This window comes from Anoplolepis gracilipes, chromosome 6 (genome assembly GCF_047496725.1).
Source record: "Anoplolepis gracilipes chromosome 6, ASM4749672v1, whole genome shotgun sequence".
NCBI lineage: Eukaryota > Metazoa > Arthropoda > Insecta > Hymenoptera > Formicidae > Anoplolepis > Anoplolepis gracilipes.
This window is the reverse complement of record NC_132975.1, coordinates 6919846-6932847: the sequence shown is the minus strand read 5'-3', so window position 1 is coordinate 6932847 and position 13002 is coordinate 6919846. Positions and strand designations below refer to the sequence as shown.

Genomic DNA, 13002 nt, shown 5'->3' with positions numbered 1-13002 from the left:
GTTCGTTAGTCTAGACAGAGGACAGAGGGCTTTCGGGAAGAAGCGCTAGTTTATCAACTGTCTGCGTGTACTGTGTCGAAATTTGCTCGCAAATATTAGACAGCTTCCGCAATACCGCGTTTCGCGTTTCGGTAAACGTCGGAAGCACACGTCATCATGAAAATTCATGGTGGAAATTGCAAATGTTTACAATTTTGTACATGAAATGTGGCAAACTTTAATATATACTTAAGTAATCTTATTGTTAGTAATAAATAAAATAAAAAATGTAGCCGTATGTTATCGCGATTATTTCTATCTGGAATTTCTTATAATGATAAAAAATTCCAGGTAGAAATAATCGCGATAACATACGGCTACATTTCCTAGAAACGTCATTTCCGCATTTGTGATAACGTATTATATATTAAATTGCACCTATCAAAAGATTTTAGTAGATAAGGCAAAATCATTGAAACGTTTAATATCGAGATCAAATATCAAACACACTTAATAAGTTATTTATTTTTATATGAAATAATAGAGAAAAAAATGTGTGAAATCGATTTTAAAATAAAAGAACTATAATACTCGATTACTTAAATTTTAAAATTAATTAAAAATTTTAGTTATTTATAACAATATAAAGCAAAATATCTTATATTAAAATTTTATAATGTAATTAATAATTAATAATATTAGTGAAAGAGATGGAATATTTTTTGCGTAATTCAATATTTTATTGAAATTATTATATATTGTAGTGCTCTCTCAGTTTTAATTAACACTATGGTAATGTAAATTTGTTTTCTACCGATCTATATAATCCCAGTTCATGTTGCTATATCTAATGCTTAAATAATAGATATAAAGATAAATGCTTCGAAATTAAGTTTTATTAACGAAAGTTTGTCGAAAATTACAATGAATTTGTCTGGATGGTGGTGCTACTATTCACTACTAAATTTTGCTCATCAATAAAACGACGTTGCGGACAGCCAATGAAGTGTTGTTGGCGACGTCATTTACTTGATGACGATCTATCATACTAGCGAATCGCTGGAACGGCCGCACGATTTATCACGAAATCATCGTTTTACTACGGTGTTGACCTCGATCCCATTACTCATATTAATTTGTAATATTGCAAATTTTGCCTTTGTATCCGTTCGCAAACCCGAGCAATAATTAGACAAAAGTTATTATGATAATTTGATCAGGTTTTCGGTGAAAATACCCCGAATTCCATCGTCGAGCGTGATATACATATCGCTCAAAAGTGAAATATTAATGAAGCCACCGCGAATGGATAACCCGCAAATTGAAAGTACGAATATGAAAGGAAAGGAAGACTGACGGAAGCGCGCGAGTATATATATGTATGTACTTGCGAGCCTTGGAAAATGGAGAAGATAAAGACTCTCACCTCTTGCTGCGTCACGATCAATCGCGATGATGGATAAGACTAATTACTTCCACAACTCAGCATGCTTACCCCTTTCTTACCTACCTAATTCCCTCGAGTTATATTTTGCAAGATGATTTTAATATTGATAATTTGTATTGTGTTATAATGACAAATTGTCTTATAATGAAGAGCCTTTATTTGGAAAAAGGATTATTTCGTTATTTTATTTTGGCATATTTTTTAATATTATTTTGCTACTTTTTTTTATTGAATGTGTATTCAATTAAATATGAAAATTGAAATGTAGAAATTGAAAGCAAATTAAAAATAAAAGAATTAATTTAAAGAATTTTTAGCTTTTTACATAAAGATCGATAAGTCAATATTTATAACGATGATAATAATTACAATAAATTATAATAAATTTCAATAACATTAACATAATTATAATTATATATTTTCCAACGAAAAAAGATATAAGATAATACTTATATTAATGTTTTCAAAGTTTTTCGTGAATGGAGTTATTTCAAAATTTATAAAAAGAAAATAAACTGCATTTATTTGTGTAGAAAACATTGGGTAGAAAAGATAAATAAAACAATGCTAGTTTTCAGTCTTATTTACGAATTCACTATTTCGATGTTTTATTTACGTTGCATCTTGGAAGTAAAGCTATGCTATATTGTATAACGGTTGGCTGAGCAAACACAAGGAAGTATTCAGTCACGTGAAATGTGTTGACAGAGAAGAAATATTAAAATTTTATCCGTTGAGAAATAATTAATTTCTAACCAATCCGGGGAGCACACAAAATAGCAGATGAAACTGTGCTATTTGCAGAAAAACATTAAATTGAAACGCAGTTTTTATGTATTACGTTATAAAAAAAAATCTGCTTAATGGTTTGCCAAAGTACACTAGTATCATGTAACGTCTTGTAATTACAGTCTGTCTGCCTTCCTTGCATGGATATCGGTTTTCGATAATGCGCTCTTTTCTTCGTCAAAGTATTCTGAAGTTTCAAAAGCAATGTATAGTGAGTATTTTTGCTAGAGTGTTACATTTTACAAATGGACTGGTAAACTTTATTCTAAACGTTTTGCAAAATAATAATAAACCTGGAAATAGTTCTTTTTTTTTAAAGTACATATAATTATTATCAACAAGTTGATTGAGAATAATAGAAATACATATTCAAGTTATTCGAAAAGTATGTTTACAATTTACGATTATTTATAACAAATATTCATGTTTTCATACATATTGTTTTTATTAAATAACAATGCATGTCACATGATCTACAGTGATGAAATAATAATCTGAACGTCATATATTGTCAAACTTTAATTTTTCTCTTGCTCGCGTTTTAACAAATAATCGATTTATCAAACACTTAATTGGAATAATATAATATCACATATGCACAATGTTTTGTTTTATGTAACCTTAATTTCGCAAATACTTATACAACGAAGCAGATCACGCATGTTGCGCATTTTATCGATAATGAAAGATATTAATAAATTAACCCACACGTACATATATATATATATATATATATATATATACACACACACAGAGTCGATATGCGAGCTCAATTGTTCAAAACAGTGAAATCAAGTTTGCAGAGTCCTTCTGTTGTCATTGTATTCCCATGTTGTCACAAGAGAACTCGTCAAGTTTTGTCGATATTTGATTTAACCACCTAGTTTCGCTGACGGCTATTCTTGTAGTGCAAGAACTTGTAATGCAAGTTTTATGACGTCGCCTCTCGCGTTGCGTAGAATGCAATTTCAGGAACTTTCCGCTTTTCTCTCTCCGCACTTGCACGCCGTTGACCGACTACTTCCTTGTGGAGAGAAAGAGAGAGAGAGAGAGAGAAAAGGCTGCCGCAAAAACAAAATTGTTGCTTAAACGAGATTTAAAAATTTGAAAATTTGAGGTATATAGCTTTAAGAACAAACATTCGATATTATGAAGATTTCAACGCAAATTACAAAGAGATATTAAAATGCGAGCGCAATGCTAGCTGCAAAAATTCGCAAATATTTATGAGACAAATGTCTAAAGATATGCTTATTCGCAAAACGCAAAAAGACAGAAAAAAGCATGAATCTAAAGAAATTAATAAAACTAATGAGTTTTAATGACATAATAAAAATATTAGGATTTTAAAATTTTTATTGAGAAAGGATTGAATCTAAATTAGTCAAAGAAATGAAATGAAATTTTACATATTTTGCAGCATATAATATTTTATATTATTTACTGCTAAGGAAAAGTAATTTAAATTAACTACAAGTTTCGTGCAAATTATATCATTACGATCACATACTTTTACATATGTATTTAAAGACGACTTTAAAGAAAGTTCTATTGGTGAGAACGAAATGTTTCTATCAGATTTTTTTATTATTTTTGTGTAATACGTTGCACTGAAATTAATTAAGAATTATAGCGAAGAATTTTCTTACGTGTTTTACTGAACATATAGTACATAAGCATACAGTATATAAGCACATTAAAATACATAGAAGAAAAGATGATTATGCTCTATAATGAATTATGTTCATATATGATTTGTGTTTAGATTCATAGTTTATCTATGTTTTAATTACCAAATTATATTAGCGCAAATTATATCACATATTCTCTTATACAACATTATATAAAATATTAGAAGAATATTATATGGTAATATTTTAAAATGGCTTAACACACACACACATCGCAAAAGCTGCGATATCAAGAAAAATTCTATTGAACTACAAAGCGAAAATACCTCTCGCTCATCAAGATTCAGTACCGTTGAAAATCCGCTCTAAACTAAAGTTAATATTCAGACAACTTTATCAATTCAGAAGCTGAACGACTTTGACGTTTTCGCGATGACAACGTTGATAACCGTGAAAAATTGTAAAAAACCATTTCAACGATGAAAACTTGGGACATAAGAAAAAATGATGAAAAATGGAGAATAGCGTACGATCGAATCCTAACGCGACATTATTATTGATCATCCTAATGCTTCTCTATTCGCTTCGCTTCTTTATCGCTCTCTAATCACCTTAAGTGCCGAAAATTACTACCAGGCAATGTAATCCTATGATTAACACTCCTATCTAACTTCGAAGTTGATATAAAACTACGTATAGAGACCATACGATTAAGTAAATTCACTCTTAATATGATGCTTCCTTTGCACAATTGAGCAAATAAATTTTGCATTGCGTAATTTCATTATTTAATTGATTGTTTATATAATATATTACAAAGATTTACATTGATTGTATTACAAATTATCACAAATATTCACAACAGCTCGAACGAGCTTTATGTTTCATGTGTTTTGTGACGAGTTTTTTTTAATTACGTAAGCAGAGAGCAGAGAGAGAGAGAGAGAGAGAGAGAGAGACAAGATAATTATTTTTACTAGTTTTATTTGAAAGAAAAAATAAAACTTTTTCTGTGATTATTATCTCACATTATTGTTTTCAAGTCGCTCGCATGTTTCGAACAAATCGAACTAAACGATAAAGTAATCTTTCAAAACACACTGTCTGGTTATTGTCTGGGGATTGATATCTCGTTCTGATTGACCAATATACAAGTATATATTACGAAACTATCTTGTTGTTGAAATTGACGAATCAAATATATCAGCCGTCAACCGTCGAGCTTAAACTAACCCATGTCAATCTCAATAAAAACGACATTTTGATGACAGTCCATGCGTCCAAGGGAAGTGACATTTAATAGTTCATATGTCGAATTTATTATATTACCATTAGATTGCGACTTCATCGAATTGTATATGATACTTCAAAAAAGGATATATTGATAAAAATAGATATTTTTGAAATTCGAAATTTTTATTTCTTTTTTTTTTTTATTTCTTATAAATAATTTTTCCAAAAAGGAGGAAGGAATAAGCATATAATTCAATAAATGCATTTTTTTAATAAACTGATTTCATACGCCCCGAAAATATTTGAAATCGCCTACTATACAATACGATGAACATATTTTTATGGTAGCTATTTTTGCGCTAAGTAGAATTTTATGTCTAGTTTTATTACTACGGCTTGGCGACTGACAAGGATGACGTTGGACTTTAGTTTATAGCATGATAAGCTTTGTGTGAGGGCATGATATGTTTTTAACGACTTTTATAAGCATCGCAAGAATTCTTTAATGATGATCTCTAAAAAAATAGATGATTTTCTATTTTTTAGTAACACAAAAGTTAATATTTTTTAAAAATAATAACCGTTTTTTGACTATGAAATTATCCTTCATTAAACTTTATTTATACGGAGAAGAAATAAGATTATTTAACGCAATTATTTACTCAATTAAATATTATTAATCTTTAACTAATTATTTCATTACTTAAAGAAGAAAATAATTATTTTAATTGTTTCGAGTAATTTATAATAGAACATTAATACAGTAATTATTAAAATTGAATGAAAAATTAGTTTAAAAAATTTGTTTTTTCCGTTTTTTATTGATTATTAGTATCTACAATGTACATTAACCTTAATATTCGTAGATTGATAACTATTCTTCGTCATCGATCGATCTTTGGCTGGGTCCAGTTTAACCTCGAGCTCGAAAGGGTGCGATGTGTCGAAGAGGGTAAAAGAGAGAGAAGGGGCGATTGAGATTCGCCAGCTAGCGCTTTTTGATATCTATACGGATGACTGCCGGCGAAAGAATCCGATATGAATCGGAAATTGCGGACTCTACTACCAAGTAAATTTCTTATAGACGAGAAGTATTCGGTTCATGTAAACTCATTCAAATTGATGTGACGACAATTGATAGGGAAATGTCGTATTTCCTTCCATAATAAATTAACTCTAAATCACCTAGAATTTATCTCACACTTTCATTGCCATATTTTTTCTTTACTTCAGGAATAATAAAGTTTAATTTTTTCTTGCAAAAATATTTTTTCGCAAAAGCTTTACGTAGCATTTCATCCATGATGAATCAAACAAATCAAGCAAAATGAATATAGATGTTATTCCACGGTAATGGCTATTTCTTGTTCGATTTTTCTATGTTTGTTTTTACTCGCTTTTTTTACTATACCTATATTTTCATATGTTCTCACATATATTTCAAAATTAAAAGAATATATTAATCTTTATTAATTAATGTGTGTGTGTGTGTTTATGGTGTATATTTGAATCGTTTTTTATACTACTTCTAAAAATAACTAATCTTTTTATATTTTTCTCTTAAAAAATTTTTTCATAAAATTTTGTTTTGTTATAAAAATAATAAAAATTACACTTGAAGTTACAATATTCCTATTATCATTATCTATCTGAAAGTATAGTAGAACGTGTTACATCGCAGGATACTGATTAATGGTTTTGTTTTTTATTGCGAAAAAGCAAGTGTGTGAGAGCACAAAACACGCAACATAGAAAGAGATATTGTTGTTTTTCACGCAACGTAAAATTCGTAACATAGAAGTTGCTGATCACATAAATTTTCACACAAGAGTAAAAAGAATTGTGAGAATTTTGATAGAAAATATATGTATATAAAGAAAGTTGTCGAAGTATACAAAATTTTTGCATTTGAAAAAACTCTGCATTTTTTTTACATTAATCTACAGGGGAATTGTGAAAGATATTTTATGATAAAAAGTTAAGAGTCATTGTCATTTTGTATGATAGTCGTAATAGAAATGTAAGAAACTTTTTTACCGATACTCATATATAGAATGAGTTATATATATATATATATATATTTTTTTTTTTTGTAAGCCGCGTGACAAATGATAGTCGGGCTGCGAATTTTTGCGAAGCCAGCAACTAACGTTATTACTCTGCTGGATCGAGTTGACGAAGAGCCGTAATAAAGTCTGTAGATTTGCAGAGGGTCAAAGACTCGAACAGGATTCTCTGGATCGTTGTCACAGTGTGTGACATTAATGGGAAAAAGAAGTCGAGGTGTAAAAGTAAAAAACAAATTAGACACCGTTAAAAAATAGAATAAAATGTAAAGCTTTTAAACTTAACTCTTTTAAATGAAGCACACCAAGGCTTTACAATTACATGATTATTAAAGACGATAAATACATTAAAATAATATACAATACACATGTGTAGAATTGAGATCCAATAGGATATACGTATTTTTTGATTTTACAAAATTTTTCTCAATTATTATATTAGTAAGAATAAAATTTGATATAAAACTTGAAATATATGTTTATAACGCGAAAATTTTCTTAATTAATTTTTTTAATTTTTTTTTCTAAAATATGTGAAAGTTAAAAACGGAGTTAAGAAAAATTTGAGGCAATAACACACACACACACAAGAAGGTAGCAAGATATTCTATATAAAGATGGTTATTATTATAATAATACATATATATATATATATATATATATATATATATATATGTATGTATGTATAATAATAATATTATCAAGGAATAGATATCGCAAACTCAATAATTCAAAAGCTTTATCCGTTTAATATTAAAATTGCATTACGATAGAAATCGATATTTCGATGTTGTGCGCCAGGGATTAGGATCGTTCACCGTGATTATACCATCGGCAGGAAGCCCCTCGATAAGAACCATTAGGTGACTGGAGCGTAAAAAGGCCGACCGACAAAATTCCGAAGAGAACAGATCGGAATTCGTGAGTTTGATAGACGAATTTCTTTGTATTTGTTGAACTCACTTTTCATCTTGGCTCACGTAATGCCAGTCACGTTCAATTGACACGGGGGCGTATCGGTAAAACTTTACGTAGAAAAACTGCGCGGCAACGAAATAGAGCAACGTCTCTAATTGTGAGTCACGTAGCAACCGAACGTGACATAGAACAGGACGTTCACGAACTGTAGTTAGTTACGAGCGGAAATAATTTTAAGGACATGCTGCTTTCACCATTACGATTTGATATTTTCCTCTTCGACAGAAACTTATTCCTCGAGTTGCATTTATATTTCAACGTTTCGTACATGAATTTATTTTATGCAATGAAAAAGTATCTCAATATAATAATTTATTTATTTATATTTATTTATTTATTTATTTGTAAATATAAAATGTTTTTTAAAAATGTAAATTTCAAGCTTTATTATGTCCTTTTAGATGAAGTTTTAAATAGTTTGTTTTCTAATGGTTTTTTGATACGAATTATGTATGTACAAAAACTGGCATTTAATTTTTTTATACATCAGTCACGTTTGCAAGAAAGAAATGTAAAGAGATAATCTCTCGCAGTATTGATTCTACAATGTTGAATTTACATTATAAAATGTACAAACAATTTCATCATTATTGAAGATTTCTTTTTGCGACCACAGAGCATTTTAATATTCTGAGAAATATTTCAACATGGAATGTATCGTGAAAAGTAGCACTTTTTCTCGAGTAAGATTCATGGAATCGTAGTAAATTTGTATAAGTCACTCTCCGACTTCTTTTTATTCACATTGGAAATTTATCTCGCGAACTTGAAAGAGAGAAGTCTGCGTTGCCGCAAGCGAGGAACGAAGTACGGCATAAATTCTATACGTTGGAAAGAGAAATTGAGATTGACATATTACTATATTGCATAGAATTGCATACAAATCTCATTGTTAGTTCAGTAGCATTTATTTCCATTATCTCTAAAACTTAATATAAAATGAAAATTTTTATTCTTTTTTAACATTTAAAGTATATAAATAAGTATATTATTATAGCATACAAATGGGTTTAGAAAAAATGATTTTTATTTCTAAACTTTAAATTAAAATATTAATGTGGTTTAATATATCGAATAAAATATGAAACTTTATAAATAACATACCTGGAAAAAGAGAGAAAGAGAGAGAGAGCAGGAAGAGATAGGAGAGAGAAGGAAAAACTTTTTAATTAGTATAATTATTAAATATTATTTAAATTCTTGTAAATATACGAATATTGATTAAAACAATATAAACATTTTAAAATATTAACATAAATCTGAATCTTTGTAGATACAAGCTCTCCTTACATTAATTGGGATGCGAAAATATCATCTCCTTTATCATGTTTAATTATACTCTATCATATTACAAGTTTTAATTATTCCCTTAATGCAAATAATAGAGTGAGAGTTGCCGGAGAGATGCAATAGCTTTCCGCGTAGACCGCGAAATTGGATCGCGTTATCTTGTCCGAGCAACACATTGTACGCTCTTGAAGAATCACCTCGGTGTCCGCGCAATTGCCAAAAGTCCCATCTTTTGATTTTGCGCGACGCGACACTTGCTCGAAGCCATTTATTTCCCACGTATCCTGTGACAAGCAATTGCCTTCGCTCTTCCTATTCAACGCTACGACTGCGCTCTTGGGAACAGTTATCACATGAGACTCGTAAATCATGAAGTACCAGTGGGAATCATAGATTTTTATAAAAGAACATTTTTGCGTACGCAATATTCATTGATCCTGTACTGTCACAATTACACATTACGTTCTACAAGCATCTTCAATTTGATTTATCTTTCTTGTTATTACACATATTATAACATCTCTAGAAATACATTACTCTTTGCATGAAAAGTAATTTATCAGAATTAATATTTTCTGTTTTTAATTCAGCCTATGCACATACATCTTGTGTATTTAAAAATGTATTGTGTAACGCATGTGAAACCTTTAGTTAAATTTATACACATCTATAAGAATCAATATATAAATATTTTAATTCTAAAAATTAAAATTTTCACACAGTTCTTTTAATATTTTAGTGTTTATTCAAATGTTTATCGAAAACGTCTTTACAAATTACATGTACAATAAAATATTATTTTATTATTCCCCAAAAATATCTTTAAATTTATAGTCAATTTCTTCGTTGAAGCATATTTTTAATGCAAGGGTCTTTTAAGCAGAATCTGTTGGAAATATATGTCAAATATATATGCGTTTAATTTATTGCCATCGATGAAACAAATTCATCTTTTCTATTTTCCACTTCGCACTGCATGCGTCTTTCTTGGCGTGAATAATGCATGCGCAAATCCGATGTTTGGATTTATTTCTCACGTTCGAGCGAGAACGGTTACCTCGCTAAAAAAACGCGCCGCCTTGAATGATCTATGGATCCAAAGATACGAATCTCTTTTTCTGGCTCCTTCCAGCCTCCTTCAAAACTCACTCAGGCTGCCGAACACTTTGGAATGATGCCATGATTCAAGAGCCATCACATTTCACCAACTGATAGCCTTCTGTATCTTTCAGATCGTTCATCATGTCAAATATAACTGATACCCGAATGACAGACATACACACACACACACACACACACACACACACAGAGATAATGGACACATACTGATAATAATTAATCGTAAATTAGATACTTGAAAAATTCGCTAGGCGGTATCAATGAGAGACTTATAAAGATTGTATTACATTTTTATATCGATAGTTAAAAGGTATAAAGCACATTTTATATAAATATTTAAAAATTTTAATCTTCAAGCTTTAATTTATGTTTCAGAGCAAGTATAAATTATATTTTAATATATCTCTTTTATTTTCTCTTGCTCTCTCTATATCTAGATTTCCATATCATTACATATGCATTTTATGCATTTGACTGTAGGTCATATATGTGAATTAATAATCCGGTGAAATATAAATCTAAATATAATATAAACATAAATATGACATTTTTAATGAAAATAAAATATATTGGCAAATTTGATGATTTACATCTGTCAATTTATTTAATGATACTGCATTGATGCACATATGATTTAGCTTGTCACAGTATGGCCATATTATTTTTGTAATATAACTAATACAACTAATATTTAATAATACAACTTGTGCTATTTTGCGCGTCATAAATTTCTGTCGTGATACAAGCGAAAGCGACGAAATAATTTTTTAATAATGTCACTATCATGGTATTATTACATAAATGATTGATAAAATGCGCGTGGATGAAATATGCATTTATTCATAACGCGAAATGGATTATTTATGGATTAACGTGTGCGTAATGCATTCATAAATGCGCCGGCTCCTTTTCTTCTCGTAGCGACATTTTACACAACTTAACGTTTCCGTTAATATACACATACCCTGTAATACACACATATACGTGTATGTACACAAGGCATCTTTGGAAAAAAACTACATTAATATGTCATGAGTTCGCTGAAGACACATGCGATATTTAAATAACTCGAGGTGACAATGTGATGCATTCGGAATTTATGCAGTCGTGCGGAAAACATCCTCATAGAAATACATAATGCGTGCACCCGTTTGCTTCACCATATTTAAATCACTCGCCGAGGAATAGTGTCCCTCCTTCAAGTTTCTCGCCAAAAGCTTCGAGTCTCCATGAATACGCGTTTCAAGTACCTACATTGAAATGTACGATCGAATCTCGTGACGACAAGCCTTGCAAAATTTACGAATTAAATTTGCGAAATTCAATTGTAAATATAAATCGTTCGGACATATAAACTCGAAAATCAATCAAATTTAATTGCCACGCGAATTTTCGTTCGCGAAAACTAGTTTCAGTGTGCGATTGATTGCATGTACAATGTCGCTGATAAAACATTCATCGAATATTGCGATGAATTTAGAAAGTTTAACTAGTAAAATGAAGATCCAAAAATTTGAACTGCTTGTAATATTCGAATTGACAAAAGAGTTCAAAAATTTTAGCTCTATTATAAATTTATCAAAATTTATATAAATTTATCAAAATAATCTCTTATCTTCTTCTAGTAAAGCAAAATTCTTGGATTGCAGATATTTACAAAAATACTTTCCCAGTGGTTTAACAATTAAACGGCATAATGTATTAACCGCGATTTGCGCTAAATGGCCGGCTTAACGATAAGATCGCGAAGGAACGGAACACATCTGGCACTGTAAAGAGGACGAGAATTCTTGTCGACACTGAGTACACCGAGTCCAACCGTGTGTTCACCCATTCAAAAGCTACATTCAGCAAAATCTAATTGGTTCTGAAAACGTTACTGGACGAGTGCTAGTTGTTATAACACGTAGTGCAAACTACGTGTTAAATACGACAATTTGGTTCTATTAAACTCGTGTTGCACTTCGTTATCGTATATATAGAGTCACAATGTAATGCGAGTTTTTTTCTGTGAATATTCACAAATTGAATTTATTAGTAATGATTGTTTGCACTTGTTCATGCAATCAATATGAGAAATTGTGTATAAATTTATAAACGTTACAAATTGTTTTGTGTTTATCTTATAAACGTTTAACAACATTTACAATAGTTTTTAATAAATTTTCTCGTTCTCTCAAGTAAATATATTAATTTTCTAAATAGGTTAATAGAAGCAAATATATATATTATAAATGTTGAAAATTAATTGTATTAAATATTGAAACTAAATTGTATTGTTTTTTATTGGATTGGACATTATATATCTAATATTTTCAATTCTCTTGATTATAATAAAAAATAAATATAAGCTTTTTCTGAAGGAACATGTGAAATAACAAAATATCAAAATTATTGCCATTGATATGACAGTCAATACAAAAAATCAGTGATTTTTTGTATTATTGCTCTCGCGCTCAATGCAAACCAA

The 13002-nt window shown here is 29.7% G+C and overlaps 1 protein-coding gene across 9 annotated transcripts in view; it reads left to right on the top strand.

Annotated features, from left to right (window-relative positions):
- LOC140666700 (metabotropic glutamate receptor 8) overlaps window positions 1–13002 on the top strand; it is a 111834-nt gene that overhangs the window by 51777 nt on the left and 47055 nt on the right. The gene's annotated exons all lie outside the window — the stretch shown is intronic.